This window comes from Copidosoma floridanum, unplaced genomic scaffold, assembly GCF_036245765.1.
Source record: "Copidosoma floridanum isolate Cflo_tuat_1 unplaced genomic scaffold, Cflo_Japanese_pri ptg000020l, whole genome shotgun sequence".
Taxonomy (NCBI): Eukaryota; Metazoa; Arthropoda; class Insecta; order Hymenoptera; family Encyrtidae; genus Copidosoma; species Copidosoma floridanum.
Window position 1 is genome coordinate 21,748,460 of NW_028321897.1, and position 16,752 is coordinate 21,765,211.

Below are 16,752 nucleotides of genomic sequence, written 5' to 3' on the forward strand. Positions count from 1 at the left end.
GTAAATAAAAAGTTGGAATTTTTTTATAAATTCTTAGATAAATAAACGAAGCCGACTTCTGATTTGGACCCAACTATTTTTCCCGCATTTCTGGAGAAATTCTGTAAGGGAATAGCTCATTTTGTCTCCACTAGAAGACATAAGATAAGATCGTATTTCTTTGTCTCCGGGCAATAGACTACTTGGCAAAAAATTTTCTTATGCGCTTTAACTAGCGGACTAAAATTTTTATTTTGTTAACATAAAGTTGCTTGCTGCTCTGGACGGCTTATATAGTACAAAACTTTTTTATTTTAATGTGCTGTACTTTGTAACTTGATAGAATTATTCATATGAAAAAATAGGATGTTGAGGATTGATTAATACACTGAAGATGTAATAATAGTTTTTACATTGATCATATTGGAATTATGTGTCGATGTATCAGATGTTGAAGATAAAGTAATTTTTTGCACAAGCACATATAATAAGCACTTCTTTATTAATTTCATAAGCCACAACGAATTTTATTAAAGGAACTTAAGCTCTCATAATTCAAAATGCAATAATTACATTAATTATATGGCAGATTTACAATTCACTTCAATATATATACGTAGCCTTTAAAGAGCCTTTGTTTGGTACGAGACCAAAGTACAAACTTACCGTTATTTTTCCTTGCACATGAATTCTTATAAAAGAACAAAAATAGTATCTGTATATCATTTAACCGTAGAATTTTCATGAATTACAATAAAATGTTGTCAACATTATAAATATAAAAATTTTCATATTTTAATTATTGTGATAAGTTTTTTTAAAGATAATTTGAACTAATATTTAAAAAAATTCATTAAGAAGACAGATCTTTGGACACGCTAGATAAGTAAGATAGAACAAGCGTTGTCCACTTACTAGCTAAATAATTTATTTTAAAACATAAAAAACAATACATGTACAAACACTAAAAATAAAAGTAGCAAGCCAAATAACAATAGAAACTTATCAAATATACAATTGAATTAAACAAAATTGTTGATTTAAGTTTAACTCTGTATGCAAAATAAAATGACAAAGTAACTTTTTTCTCTTATATATAATAAATTTAAGTTAAATATAAAAATCTGGTGCATTTATATGGTTGCAAGCTTATGACTAATAATTCAAACTGTATGTTAATGTATTTTTCTGCTTACAAACAGCAGTGGCATGGTAATTATTTAGTAGGTAATTTTTTTTGTATGATTTAATAATCACTCATATAAAAATACTAAATTAGTCTTTACCTTTATGTTACTTGAATATTAATTAGTGTTTAGTATAAAACTTAGTTCATTCAGATTCGTTTGCTGTGCATCCTATCTCAATAAGAAAAATATAATTAATTTTTTTGCCCATGCATTTAACTGTTTCTGGAAAAGATCAATCATAAAAATATAAATTACGAAAATAATTTTTTTAACTATGTCAACCACAACATATTACTTTTTTATTATAAAAGAGACAAATTCTTTAAATCAAAAGACAGTAATACATCATGCTTTGTTTATTACTATAATTAATATCTTACAAAACTGATTTGAAGTATTTTACACTGTTTTTTTCCTAGAATTTAATAAACCAATGAAATGGATAATATGATGAATAAAGTAATAATTTTGATTATTTGTTTGACGGTTAAAAAAATATTAAGAGCTATTTTTATATGAGACGTTAATAAAATAATGATCAACACCAATGCAACCCCAGCCAGCAGAAAATTAAAAATTAAATAAACAAATGTATCTAATCGACGTATTAAAAACTGCTCCTTTCAAAAATGCAAGTAACAAAAACTGCTCCCTTTTATTTATTTAGTTAACGCAAATTAAAGTGCCCTGTGAGAGGCGACATTTCGCAAGTCAATATCTCAGCTAATGAACAATATTTCGTAATGATTCTTGTTGTAAAAAAACTGCTCTCTTCATCAAAAAAATTGCTCTATCATTAAATCGTTACCATGATCTATTTACCATTGAGAAAAATCGATTTGTTGATATTGCTGTAAACCATACAGTTTCTAGGGGATTTTTGCGTTTCATCAGTTGGCTGCATCTACTTATGGGATACTTTCGGGAGAGGAATCAGTGTCGGGTGAAAAATACACACTTGCTTAACCTTGTTTACTAATTATTAAAACAAATAAGAAAATAAATCAATTACAAAATACTTGATTGACAAAGAAAACTCAGATTACAAAAGAAAGTCTTTTCCCGCACGTGCTTTAGTATAGAGCACCGTGCGCGCGGCTTCGAGCAGCTGGAAGGCTGGACGCTGAATTAATGAAGGAGACGGCGGGCTAGCTTCCGTCGCCTCAGCTCTAGTTGTCCGCAGGTGATATGCGAGCGAGAGAGACAGCAGCTGAACCCCGTTGATCAGGCGCGGCTCTGCTTGCTGTCTGCTGGCTTGCGCGGGCGACAAGGAGCTTGACTCGGCTAGTCAAACTCTTGTCTCTGCTCCAGCTTCTGCTTGCGTGCTCGGCGCGAAGATTGTGCGCTAGGTTGTGGCGCTACAGCTACTCCCCCTCCAGTGACTGGTGCGGGTAGTGCTGGGAACGTGACATGACGCTCGGGCTTCTTAGGCTGAGCGACTGGAGGTGAAGTTGGTAGATCATCTGCTGGAAACGCCGGTGGAGGTGTCTGTCGTTGATGTTGGTTGGCCTACTGAGACTGAGCTGGGCCTGGAGGTAAACGCTGAGCTGGATTTTCTTCGGGAATAGGCTCTGCTACTTCCAGGTACGCTGGCTTCAGCTGGTCTATAGAGACGACCTTCTCTTGGCCATTGACGTCGATGACAAACGTCCGCTGTTCTATGCGTCTAATGACGCGATGTGGGCCAGTGTATGGGGCTTCTAGCGGCTTCCTAATGCTGTCAACTCTCTTGAAAACGTGAGTGCATGATTGTAAGTCTTTGAAGACAAATGGCTGGGCTGAGCTATACCTGGATGCAGGAACTGGACGAATTGCTTGGAAGAGCTGGCGAAGACTTTGGACGAAAGCTGTTTTGTCGGCCTGGATGGAGTCAGTGACAAAGAATTCGCCTGGAATTCTGAGTGTCGTTCCAAAGAGCATCTCTGAAGGTGATGCTTCCAGGTCGTGCTTGAAAGCTGTCCTGAGTCTCAACAAAACAGTAGGCAGGCAGTCAATCCAAGAGTGCGGGCAGCACCTGAGGGCTGCTTTTAAAGTACGGTGAAAGCGTTCCACCATCCCGTTCGACTGCGGGTGGTATGCAACGGTATGAACTACCTTGGCACCGATGGCTTTGGCGAGTTCAGTAAAAAGTTTAGACTCGAACTGAGCTCCTCTGTCAGAAGTGATCTGGAGAGGTGTGCCAAATAAGCTAATCCAATGATTTGTGAAGGCTTTAGCGACTGTATCAGCTTTGATGTTCGGCAGTGGAATTTCCATGGGCCACCGAGTAAACCTGTCTATAATTGTGAGACAGTATTGCATACCTTGCACTAAGGGTAGTTTGATTAAATCGATATGAATATGCTCAAATCGATTGTCTGGTTCTGTGAATCGACCAAACTCTGCTCTGTTGTGCCGACCGACTTTTGACTTCTGTCAGGCTTCGCAATGACGAGCCCAGTTGTTGGCGTCCTTGCGAACTCCTGGCCACACGAACTTGTGCGACAAGGTTTTGGCTGTGGCCTTGCCGCTTGGATGAGACAAACCGTGGATGGTGTTGAAAGCCAGGCGCCGCAGAGGGGCTGGCAAATACGGTCGCACGATGTTGTTGTTGATGTTGCAGAATATTTTGTGTCCATCCATTGGAAGTTTCTGCAGTTGAAGTGCTGAGTTCAACAGCGTCGGTAGCTTAGCATCAAGGGCTTGTGCCTCGGCAATGGTTGCTGCGTTTTGGGAGGAAGGCATGGCGACTGTGGCGATCTCGAGGGCCTTCTCTTCCTTGTCCTGGTCAGCTGTTGGCTCGTTGTTGAATGACTGCGCGATGGCGCACGTCCTGGATAGGGCGTCTGCAACGACGTTGTCAGCGCCTCGTGTGTGCTCGAATTTGGCGTTGAATCGCATCAGGTATTCAAGCTGTCGAGCTTGTCTTGGTGAAGCTTTGTCCGAGCGCTGTTAAGGCGCATGGACTAGTGGACAGTGATCTGTGAAAACAGTAAAAGGATGGGCTTCGAAGATCCTCTCAAAGTGCTTGACCGTTGAGAATATTGCCAGCAGCTCTCTGTCGTATGTGCTGTATTTTTGCTGCGTGGCATCCAGCTTCTTCGAAAAGAAACCCAGAGGTTTTCAAGAGCCGTCTGGTTGTTGTTGTTCCAGCGCTGCTCCAAGGGCTGTTTGAGAAGCATCGGTCCAGAGCGCTAGTGGAGCGCTGGGCAGGAAAAAGGTAGTGCAGGCGGCATTGATGATGTCACTCTTACAGTCCTGGAATGCCTGGTCAGCCTCGACAGTCCAAGTCAGCTTGGCTTTCTTGGGTAGGCCTTTGAGCAGGTCGTGGAGTGGCGCTTGGGCTTCCGCGACATGTGAAGTGCAGCGTCGATAGTAGTTGACTATCCCTAGGAAACGGCGCAGCTCTGTAGTTGTGGTGGGCTTGGGGTAGGCCTTGATGGCATCAATTTTTGCTGGTGGTGGCTGAAAGCCCTTCGAAGAAACCTGGTAACCAAGATAAATGACGTCATCTTGCCCTAGGGCGCATTTGGCTTCATTAACATGAAGTTTATTTTCGCGTAGCGTCTTGAAAAGCTGCCGCAAGTGGACAAGATGCTCCTCATGGTCCTTCGAGACGACGATTATATCGTCAATGTAGGCCTTGGCGAACGGGAGTTGGCGCAGCACGTAGTCGATGGTCCTCTGCATTGATTGCGCGGCGTTGCGCAGTCCTAGGGGGGTCCCCAGAAACTCGAACAGGCCAAAAGGTGTTGCTACGGCTGTTTTCTCCACGTCCTCCTCTGCTATTGGGATTTGGTAGAAAGCTTTGCGCAGATCTATCGTTGAGAATACGTTGCCCTGGCTCTCCTGGAGGAGGTCTTCGATGATGGGCAGCGGGTAGCGGTCCGGGATGATGCAGGCGTTCAAGCGACGGTAATCACCTGTGACGCGCCACGAATCCTTGTTGGGAACCATGTGTAGTGGACTTGCCCATTGACTGGCCGACGGTCGGACGATGCCTTTTTCCAGGAGACTTGTAAAAGTTTTCTTCGCAGCTGCCAGCTTGTCGCCGACTAACCTGCGAGGGCGTTCGAAAACGGGCGGCCCTGTGGTGTTAATAGTGTGCCTTACCGGGAGTCCGGGCACTGGGCTGGGCTTGGTGTTTGGCTCGAAGATGCTTGCGAACTCCTGGCGCAAAGCTGCGTACCTGGCTGCCGGGGTATCACTAAGTCTGGACGTAGTTGGCTCCACCGTGGAAACTGAATGGAGAACCGCACGGGCGAGCGTCCCCTTGGAAGTCAGCCCTGTCAGTGGATCGATGATGCAGCTGTTCTTCATGTCGACCAGCAAGCTGTGCCTCGCCAAAAAATCTGCTCCCAGGATGGCGTGGGGGACGTCGGCGATGACGCGGTCACAAGCCAATTCTCGTCGAAGACCGATACTGAGAATTTGTTGACGTTGGCCATAGGTGTTAATCGGCGTTGCATTGGCTGCGTAGAGCACCAGCTTTTGTTGCTGCAAACCTCTAGTGGCTCCTGAGAGAGGCAGCAAGGAAACAGCCGAGCCTGTGTCCACCAGGAACCTCGTGGAAGATTGCACATCATGTAAGTGTAGGTGGATTTCGGGTTGCAAACCGACCTCTGCCGCCTGGCCCAGAGGTGGCTCTACTGGTTTCCCTGGGGGCCCTTCGTCGCGTTTGGGTGCGAGCAGGGTAGCTGGCAAGTGCGTGCCTTGTCCCCGAATTTGTCATGATACCAGCACCAGGATTGATCTCCCCCTGTTGATTGGCTGCGCTTCCTGGACCGTGACCTGCTGCGCGAGCGGCCTCGTGCCTGCTGCTGCTGTTTTTGTTGAGGGACCTTGTGGCTTGCGATGAACTGGAGCATGGCTGCTTCGAGGGCAGCGAGCCTCTCGATCATCGGGTCCTTGTTGATTGCATACACTGTTGGCCCTGCAGTGCTGGTGATTTCGTCTGCTGCTTGTATAAGATCCTCCGTGTCTTCAGCCTTAAAGATCTTAAGAAGGTTTTGTGTGTGCACTGGAAGAAGAGAACGCCATTTAACTTTGAGTGTCTCGTCGGATATTCAAGTACCCGCAAGGCCCTTTATCTTCCTCCACAGTTGCGAAGGCTTCATGTTGTCCAGCCTCAGGTCGGTGAGAAGGCTGTGAAGCCTCTGCTCCTCGGACTCTGTAGTGCGCTTTAAAATTGCCTCCTTTAGCGTCTTGTATTTGTCTGATGCCGGGGGTGCACTAACAATGTCCGCGAGCTCTGATGTTGTCTCTCGGTCCAACGCGCCAAAAACAGCGTAAAATTTAGCCGCATCGTCGGTAATGTTATTAGTATGGAAAAGCGCTTCCACCTGCATAAACCACAACGCGGGCATCTCACGCCAAAATGGCTGAAGTGTCTTTTGTGCCGACATGGTCTGCTCTGTCTCTGTCGGATTTTCTGTGAGGTTATGTTGGATACCGCCTACCTTGGGAGAATTACGAGGTGATCCTCTCGACGAAATCGACTCTTCTTCGCTGTAGATGTAGTTGCTGTCAGCGAAGGGTAGGACAGCGAAACCTAGCAGCGGGTCGTCTGGGCTGCCTGGCACGGAGGCTAAATCGAAACCGCGTAGAGGCCTGTTGTTCTCGATGTTGCTTCAGCGGGACCCAGCAGCACGACCTCTCCCTCTGCCGCGTCTAGGAGACCAGCTGCGGGCGCGGTTACCGGGAGGGTGGTCTGGGTCTTGATGTTCGTCGAGCTCGAGCGGGGGGGGGGCGGCCACGGCCTCGAAGGCGTGCCTGGCTGCGTGTCTCCATCTTGAGAGCGTCCACGTGGCACTTGCACTCGCGAGTTAAAAGTTTATGTGCCTTACGAAAGCCGATGAGTTTTTACATTTCAATGTAGTGAACCGCGTGCACTGATTCTCCGCGACCGAAAAGTATTATTATAAACAACTCACGTCAGGAAAATGTTCAAAGTCCGGGTCACCACTTATGGGATACTTTCGGGAGAGGAATCAGTGTCGGGTGAAAAATACACACTTGCTTAACCTTGTTCACTAATTATTAAAACAAATAAGAAAATAAATCAATTACAAAATACTTGATTGATAAAGAAAACTCAGATTATAAAAGAAAGTCTTTTCCCGCACGTTCTTTAGTATAGAGCACCGTGCGCGCGGCTTCGAGCAACTGGAAGGCTGGACGCTGAATTAATGAAGGAGACGGCGGGCTAGCTTCCGTCGCCTCAGCTCTAGTTGTCCGCAGGTGATATGCGAGCGAGAGAGACAGCAGCTGAACCCCGTTGATCAGGCGCGGCTCTGCTTGCTGTCTGCTGGCTTGCGCGGGCGACAAGGAGCTTGACTCGGCTAGTCAAACTCTTCTCTCTGCTCCAGCTTCTGCTTGCGTGCTCGGCGCGAAGATTGTGCACCAGGTTGTGGCGCTATACATACTGGCATATTAATATGCGTATACTCGACTGCTGCGCGCGTGCGTGCGCGTGCTGCTGTAGCAGACCAGCAGATGACATGAGAATAACAAAAGCCAATTTGTTTATATCTTAAGATATATACAGTATAATATGTCAAGTATCGGTATAATTTTGTTGTTTTAATTAATTTTTTTACCTGTAAGAACTCATTTACATTGAATATACTTGATGTGTACTTGTAAAGCAAATAATAATTGTTTAATTAGAATAAGTTTGCATGCACACGTACTTTAAAAAACGAGGATTAAGTAAGAGAGGGTGTATATAGCGTTGTTTGTTTTTTCTGCTCTGCTCTTAAGAGTTAGGGTTAGTGAACCCCAGTCAGACCCAGACTCATCTTCTTGACAATACTGTCCAGGTCTTGGCAGCTAAGATCCACCTGCACTAGGTGTAAAAAGCTGACTTGTTGTTCCTGTTTCTGCGTCCAGTACCACCAGCAGTCATTTCCAGTACCACAATTAAAATTAATGGTATGATTGGACTTTAAGTAGATGAAGTGATCAAAACCATTAAATTTTCTGTGAAAGTTCGTGCCATCAGATAAGTAAAATGTTTAATAATTATCTTGTAAAAAATGCATTTCTACATTTTTAAGATAGTTTAACTTTGTGAAAAATTCATTTTCTAGGTGCCGATGGTTCATGCCTTCTTTAAGTATAAAGTATCCTGTTATATAAAATTTCAAAATCTCAAAATGTCTCAAACTGATGCCAAAAGTACGAAAAAAAGACCGTCTGCTACAGCAGCACGCGCGCGCGCGCGCGCAGCAGTCGAGTATACGTCACAATGGGTGTATTCCGCAAATACTGCCAGCAGTTAAGTTACGTGGGTCATGGTGTGGTAACGTCGCATGGTCGGGCGGCGCTAGCGTCAACCTGTACTAACTGTCGGTGGGTTCCGCATGTCAACAAACTTTGATATTTTTTACTGTTTTCGCTCCCATGCCATCTGATATTTCGGAGTTTGTTGACATGCGGAACCCACCGACAGTTAGTACAGGTTGACGCTAGCGCCGCCCGACCATGCGGCGTTACCACGACCTACGTTCCACAACTGCTGGCAGCATTTGCGGAATACACCCATATTAATATGCCAGTAGATGCAGCCAACTGATGAAACGCAAAAATCCCCTAGAAACTGTATGGTTTACAGCAATATCAACAAATCGATTTTTCTCAATGGTAAATAGATCATGGTAACGATTTAATGATAGAGCAATTTTTTTGATGAAGAGAGCAGTTTTTTTACAACAAGAATCATTACGAAATATTGTTCATTAGCTGAGATATTGACTTGCGAAATGTCGCCTCTCACAGGGCACTTTAATTTGCGTTAACTAAATAAATAAAAGGGAGCAGTTTTTGTTACTTGCATTTTTGAAAGGAGCAGTTTTTAATACGTCGATTAGATACATTTGTTTATTTAATTTTTAATTTTCTGCTGGCTGGGGTGGCGTTGGTGATGAAAACCTGTTGGTACGTAAAGAATTGTGAGTTGGTATGGCTAGTATACGCATCAACTGATTGACAAAAAAGAAAAAGGGTTCGTACACTAGTTACAGTAGGAGAGCACAACACGCATTACCTCTATACTCTATAGACCCTATGCCTTGTAGCTACAGCTACATAGATTGTAGCAAACAAAACAGAACTTTTAAAAGTTTTAAAACTTTCAAAACTTCTAATTCTAAAAAGCAACTTTTATTAACAACCCTGCCTACGGGGGCCATAGAAATTAGTGTCCGGTAGCAAAAGATAGCTCTGAAGGAGCCTTAAGGTAAACGGAAAACGGAATATATTTCTATTTGGGTAGTGTTGTTCATGTCAGTACGGTATTAATGGTACAAACCGCCGAAGACGAACTTCTGATGTTTCAGCGCTCTGATCCCAAGTCGGCATCACTGATTGACATATTGCAGAAAAATAAAAAGGAAAGAGATAAATTTTAGAAGCGTTTAGTGAAAGAATTTGTATTTGCAAACGGTTTATTGTTTAGGAAAATTGCTGGAGACGGAGGAGAGCGATTATTATTGTATGTATCAAAAACAATGCGTAAAGCTATAGTGACTAAGTGTCATGATTTATCCAATCATTTTGGAGTCGCTAAGATGGTTAAGCGAATTTCCGAACGATTTTTTTTTCCGAAGATGCGTAGGTACGTTGAAATGAATGTTCAAAATTGCTTATCTTGCATTTTAGCGAAGCGAAAAAGTAGTCCGGGTGAAGGCGGTCTGCACCTTGTCCCGCCAGGACCGCGCGCATTCGATATAGTGCACATTGACCATGTTGGTCCGTTTCCAACAACTAAACAGAAAAATGTCTATATTTAAGGGTTGATAGACACGCTCACGAAATTCATAGTGCTATAGCCGGTAAAAGATTTAAAAGCAAATACTACAATTAGAAAACTCGAGTCTTTTATTAAAATCTTTGGTGTTTTGGGCAGAATAATTTTTGATCACAGAACGAGTTTTACGTCTCATGCATTCCAGGGATTTCGCGAAAATGATGGTATTAAACACACGTTAGATTCGTCTAAGCACCCGCAGGCCAATGGGCTGATCGAGCGAATGAACCAGACAATTATTCCAGCGTTAAGAATTGCGGCAAGCGATTATGAATACGTATATACAAAATTAACTCGATCGTAAGCGTGACTAGAAAGGCTCTCTTTAAAGCTTTGCTAGGGTATCTACCGCGTTTTGAGAAGGATGGTGTAAAGGAGGTAGCGGAGGACAGTATTTCATTGTGTACTGAGGATCAGTATTTCTTAATTAATATATGCTTTATATTACTTCACGCAACTTTTTATTGAGTTACACCCACCTTGCATGAGAAAAAGAAAAAGAGTTCGTAACATAATTTGGAGAATTTGTATTACACTTATAACTGAATAATAATATTTAAATGGTTTTACGAATTATCAGAAGTTTTATTATGAAACTTGAAAAATGTCAAGGTCATAATATATGTTACAATATAATTTAACAAAAAACTTAAGCAAATCAACAAATTCTCATCTGTATATTAGTTTGCTGATCCCTCCACCATTGGCAATGTGCAAGAGAGACAGATACCCTAGCTCAATTCTGCGTCTCTTTTTACTCGTGATTTAGCTCCGTACATATTTGGAGAATGGATGCCGCGAGAGAGCTTATTCCCCGGTGCTCGAGGATGTCGGAGGTGCGAAGCAGGTCGTGAAAGGAAACGAGGCACGACGTACAAGTAAAATTACATTTCTTTATTGAGTTACAACTTGGTACGAAAAGCGTGGGTTGCAGTCGCTAGTCCAGCGTGGAGTGGCAGCCGCGCTGGCTACTTAATGGTAGGCGCTGCGGTGAAAGAGAGACGGAGAGAGCGCGCTATTTGACGTGCGTCTCTTATCTGTGCGCGGGATGAGCAGTTGCTTCCACCAAGAAGCTTGTTTTGAGCTTTGGCTGGTGGATGGCGCCAAACATAGACGTGCCGTGTGTTCCAGTAGCACTCTCCGAAAACTTACCGACAACTTAAACATGACACAATATATCGTAAGACATAATTAAGTTATCGGTAAGTTGTCGGAGAGCGTTACTGGAACACCCCCATATAAGAAATAAAGACTGCTCGTTCTTATGTACGGCGCTAAAGCACAAGTAGAAAGAGACACAACATCGAACGTGGGTCTCTGTCTCTCTCGCACATTCCCACTTTTAGCAAACGAAAATAAAATTTCTACTCTTTTTCTTGTGTCAGATAGACACTCGAAAACTATTAGACACTGATTTTTTTTTAGTTAGAAAATATTCATGAATGTAAGGCGCATAATTATTAGTTTACAAATTTATCTGCTGCCGTCATGATTTTCGAACTTTGTCTTTGGATAGTCATGGACAATCGTGAAAGTGTTGGCAAAGATGATCTTCGCATACCTCCACCGCTATCGGAACTTTCCGTTAGAAAGTTCCGAAGCCAATCAGAGCAGAGCTACAGCAGGAGTGTAAGGGAAGACATTTCTCCTGTGAATAATAACGCAAGCGCCTATCCCCTAGCAACCTGGGGCACTTGTTGGCTGTTTTAATTATTTATAATGAATGAGATTGTAACACTGGCACCTATCTTCACACAACCAAGGGCGCTTGCAGGCTGCTTTGATTATTTCTAATAAATAAAATAATAATGCAAGCGCCTATCCCCACACAACCCGGGGCGCTTGCAGGCTGCTTTGACTTTTTATAATAAATAAGATTGTGACACTGGCACCTATCCCCACACAACCCAGGGCGCTTGCAGGCTAGTTCAATTATTTATAATAAATGAAATAACAACGCAAGCTCCTATCCCCACACAACCCGGGGCAATGCGTAGTCGCTTTGATTATTCATAGAATATAAAATAATAACGAAGGCGCCAATCTCCATACAACCCGGGGCCCTTTCGGCTGCTTTAATTATTATTAATAAATAAAATAATAACGCAAGTTCCTATCCCCACACAACCCAAGGCGCTTGCAGGCTGCTTTGATTATTTGTAATAAATAAAATAATAACACAAGCACCTCTTCCCACACAACCTGGGGTGCTTACTGGCTAGTTTGATTATTTATACTAAATATCATAACACAGGCACCTATCCTCTCACAACCTGAGGCGCTAGCAGGCTGCATTAATTATTTATAATATATGAAAGATAATAACGCAGGGACCTATCCCCACGCAACCCAAGGCGCTAACTAGCGCTGCTTTGATTATTTATAATATATAAAAAATAACGCAAGCGCCTATCGACACATAACCGGGGGAACTTACTAGTTACTTTGATTATTTATTATAGGTAAAATAATAACGCAAGCGCAAACCCCAACACTTTTTGGGGCGCTTCGATTATTCTATTTATTATAAATATTTAAAGCAGCCAGAAAGCACCCCTGGTTATGTATGGATATGCGCTTGCGTTATTATTTTATTAATCATAAATAATTAAAGCAGCCAGTATAGGCGCCCTGGGTTGTGTGGGGATAGGCGCTTGCGTTATTATTTTATATATTAAAAATAATTAATGCAGCCTGCAAGCGCCCCGGGTTGTGTGGGGATAGGCGCCTTCGTTACTATTTTATATTCTATAAATAATCAAAGCAACTAGATATTGCCCCAGCTTGTGTGGAGACAGGCGCCTGTGTTATTATTTTATTTATTATGAATAATTAAAGCAGCCGCAAGATCCCAGGTTGTGTGAAGATAGGTGCCTGTGTTATTATTTTATTTATTATAAATATTTAAAGCAGCCTGCAAGTGCCCTATGTTGTGTGAGGATAGGTGCCTGTGTTATTTTTTTATTTATTATAAATAATCAAACCAGCCCGAAAGCGCTCCAGATTGTGTGGGGATAGGTTCCTGTGTTATTATTTCATTTGTTATAAATAATTAAACCAGCCTGCAAGCGACCTGGGTTGTGTGGGGATAGGCACTTGCGTTATTATTCACAGGAGAAATAAGTCTTCCCCTACACTCTTGCTGTAGCTCTGCTCTGATTGGCTTTGAAAATTTTCCAACGCAAAGTTCCGATAGCGGTGGGGGTATGCGAAGATCCTCTTAGCCAACACTGAATCCTGACGTCATTTTTCCCCACTTCTAATCTTTAATCTTCTTTGTACGTATCAATTTTTATTTTTGCGAAAATTGAAGAATACGAGTCTAAAATTTCTTTATTTTCTATTCTATTTTGAGACCAGGAAAAAATTCCATAAGAACATTAAAGCATATATAAGTTTCTGTGCTGTTTTCTAAAATATGGGACATGATTTGGAAAATGTTTAATACACCATCTAAAAATAATATTATTTCGCAGTATGCAACAGCCATTTCATACCGATGACAGCACCAAATAAAAAGGTTTTATAACATTTTGTATGCATTTTTCACTAATTGCATTGATTTATTAACTTTAAATTTTTTACAAAATGCTTCAAAAATTCTGTAAAAGCCCATTAATGGTGCTCCCCTATTCGTCATAAGATATCTTTAAAAATGTTATTTTAGATTTTGGTATGAAAAATTTTTAAAAGTTATTCTTTTTGTAACCACAGACATGAGAACTCATAAGTACTTCTGTAACTTTTTATGGCAGTTAAGTATTGGTAGATGGTCAATTACGAATTCTTATGTAATTTATCTAAAAACTAGAGCTTTCTACAACATTTTGGTGTTACAATATAGATGGTAACATCTACAGTGGTCATCTTACCCAAGCATGCATAATTTTAGTGAATGAGTGATAACTGATGCAAAAAAATTATAAAGTCTAGATTTAAGACTCGTAATAAATTTTAATACGTATTATTATTGTTATTAATGCTTATTTTTTTAACTTTATATATATATATCTAATAATACATTTTATAAATATTATCCAATTAAAAATTATCGTTTTTAATACTTATCATTGATTGGTTTGTTAAGTATTATTATAATTAATTAATTAATAAATAATATTATATTTGTTGTTGATAGACAAATAATTTATGTAAATGATGAAAACTTGTAATTAAGTTGCAACTGGTTGTAAATACGTCATAACTGCTGTTATTTTATAACTAAACTGAACAGAATTCCATCAAAAATAAAGAAAAAAAAATGATAATAACTCTTGCAAAGTTATACTATTAGCATATATAATAGATAATAATGAGAGATAGACGTCATGATAGTCCTAAATTTGGACTTTAATATTTGTAATGATTACTTATTATCGGTCTTACTTTGTTACTTCTTTTTATCAATAATTATTAAAAAATAAATACTTAAATGGGATTACTTCCGCTTGGGTACTACATTTATTTGTATTTTTTTAACTATTTTGCCATTTAAAATTTAAATGTTAAATTAAGACTCGTAATTTTATTTGTAATTGTATTCGTAATAACTAGTGGCATTTGTCATCCATATAATCCAGCGTGAAATATAAATTATTATTTCAGTGACCTCATAAGTATGATTAAATTTGAAATTATAAGTGCATATTTCTTTTTTGGAAGATAACATTTTTAACATTAATATCACATAAGACTTTATATTGGCTTGGCGAGTAACCACAAATTATAAGATCCACTCTCAATATCTTATAGAATGAACGGATTCTTTAATACTTATTATATTATTTGTTACATCATTATATGTGCACAGTTGTTTGATGAGATGTGTATTTTGATATGTATTCAACATATTTGATGTAATTTTCTTTGGATTAGATTTACATTTTAATTTCATTTTTTTTCCCGTCTCCCGTTTAATTTTTTTTTTATATTTTTCTTTCATACATTCTTTTCTTATTTTTATTAAAGCTCAACTCAAAAATATTATATAAATGCATTTTACATTTTAACTCAAGCAAGTGTACAATAAGCGAAATAAGCGACACATATATAATAGTAATTTTCGTTTCATTTTTTTTATTTACGTACTTTTTTTTTCTTAGAAAAATGAAAGTTGATGATGAACACGAGTGTTACGTTGGCCCTACGTACTATTTGAGTTTAAGCTTTCGCTTAATAACTCGGGTCACACACTGGGCACGTTAGTGGGACACGGAGCTAAAGGGACAGTTCTATCTAACGACGCGATATTTGCAAAGGGGCTACGACTGTTTTAACATAACTTGAAGCCATCAGTATGCAAGGAATATATATATCCCGATGCACATAACTTGCGGCTTTATCCAGAGCGGTGTACTAAAGGGTATCTCGTCCGCAGTCTTGACGATGACAGCACCATTACAAGGAAAGGGTTTTGTTGCTTGCGAGCGAACCCAGATATATTAATACCGTTGCGAGTACCGACTTTCGCTCTAATTCTGTTAGTTCTTGCCCCTATAGTACCACTACCGTGGCGGATTGTGGCGTGCACGAAAAATAACTTATCAATTTTCAAGGGTCCACGGGTACCAATACCGTGGTGGATATTGGAGCACGCACAAACAACTTTAATAATTTTCAAGGATTCTCGGGTACCAACACCCTTGCGGATATTGGTGCGCGCGTAAACAACTTTAGTTATGGACCCGACCGAAAAAAATTAAAAACGGAAAAGAAAGAATACTAGAAAATTATAACTTTCACCAGTACGAGCCGAGGTAAGTCGAGAGGTTTTTGCTACGTGCTCGTGGAGGACTGAGTAGTAGCAGAGGCGAACTCTAACTATTTAGTCGACCGTTCGTGGGTGAAAAACAAAAATTAACTCTGTCCTTACCTCGTGGTAGACTGGGAGGTAGCAGAGGCGGACTCTTACTATTCAGTCTACCGTTCGAGGGGTCCGAGTTAAGAGAGTCTCTGGGCCTTTTTATAAGGAGTAGCGTACCTCGGTGACGCGCTGGTTCGATAACAACGCAGGAGAGCTTGCAGGGGAGAATCTTGCAAAAATTACATTAGCCGAAAATCCCATTGGCTAGAACTGCTCTAGTATAGCCACTCAGAAATTGGCACTTCCCACATTCGGTTCACTCTCCTCTTTGCGCTAAGAAAAGAAAGAGATTTACTTGCTCATGCCCTTCCTTTCCCTTTTACGTACGAAGTTGACAGGATTTTAATATAATTTAACCTTAATATTATAACAGGATATTATTAATATTTACTAACGCTAAACGCCGGTTGTTTGTTCAACTAAGCTCGTTGCAAAAAGAGCGGTGAAAATTGCTAAACAATTCGGTTGATGCTCGGGTGAACAAACGACTGGTGATTTATTAATTAATACTACTACTTAACGCCAAAACGGTGGCTACTGCCGTAATAACTTATAATTATAATATTAGTGGTGTTGTTTATAATAATAATAATAATAATAATAATAATAATAATAATAATAATAATAATAATAATAATAATAATTGTAATAATGTTAATAAGAATAGCAGTTGTTAGAATAATAGTGCTTTGCCTGTCGCGAGTTAACATAATTTGTTTTACCGGTAGTTTGAATGTTTATAATATTACAAAAATAATGCGGAATTTTGGTAGAATTTTAGTCAACATGTTTTTCTGCTGCTAGTAGTTAGAGAGGAAGTCGTCTCGTGGTACCCTAGGGTTCTTTCTGTTATCCCTTGAAGGTTACTAATGTTGTGTACCAGGTTTGTTATAGTTAATACGTAATGTAGTTGTTTGCTAGTGGTGTAATGT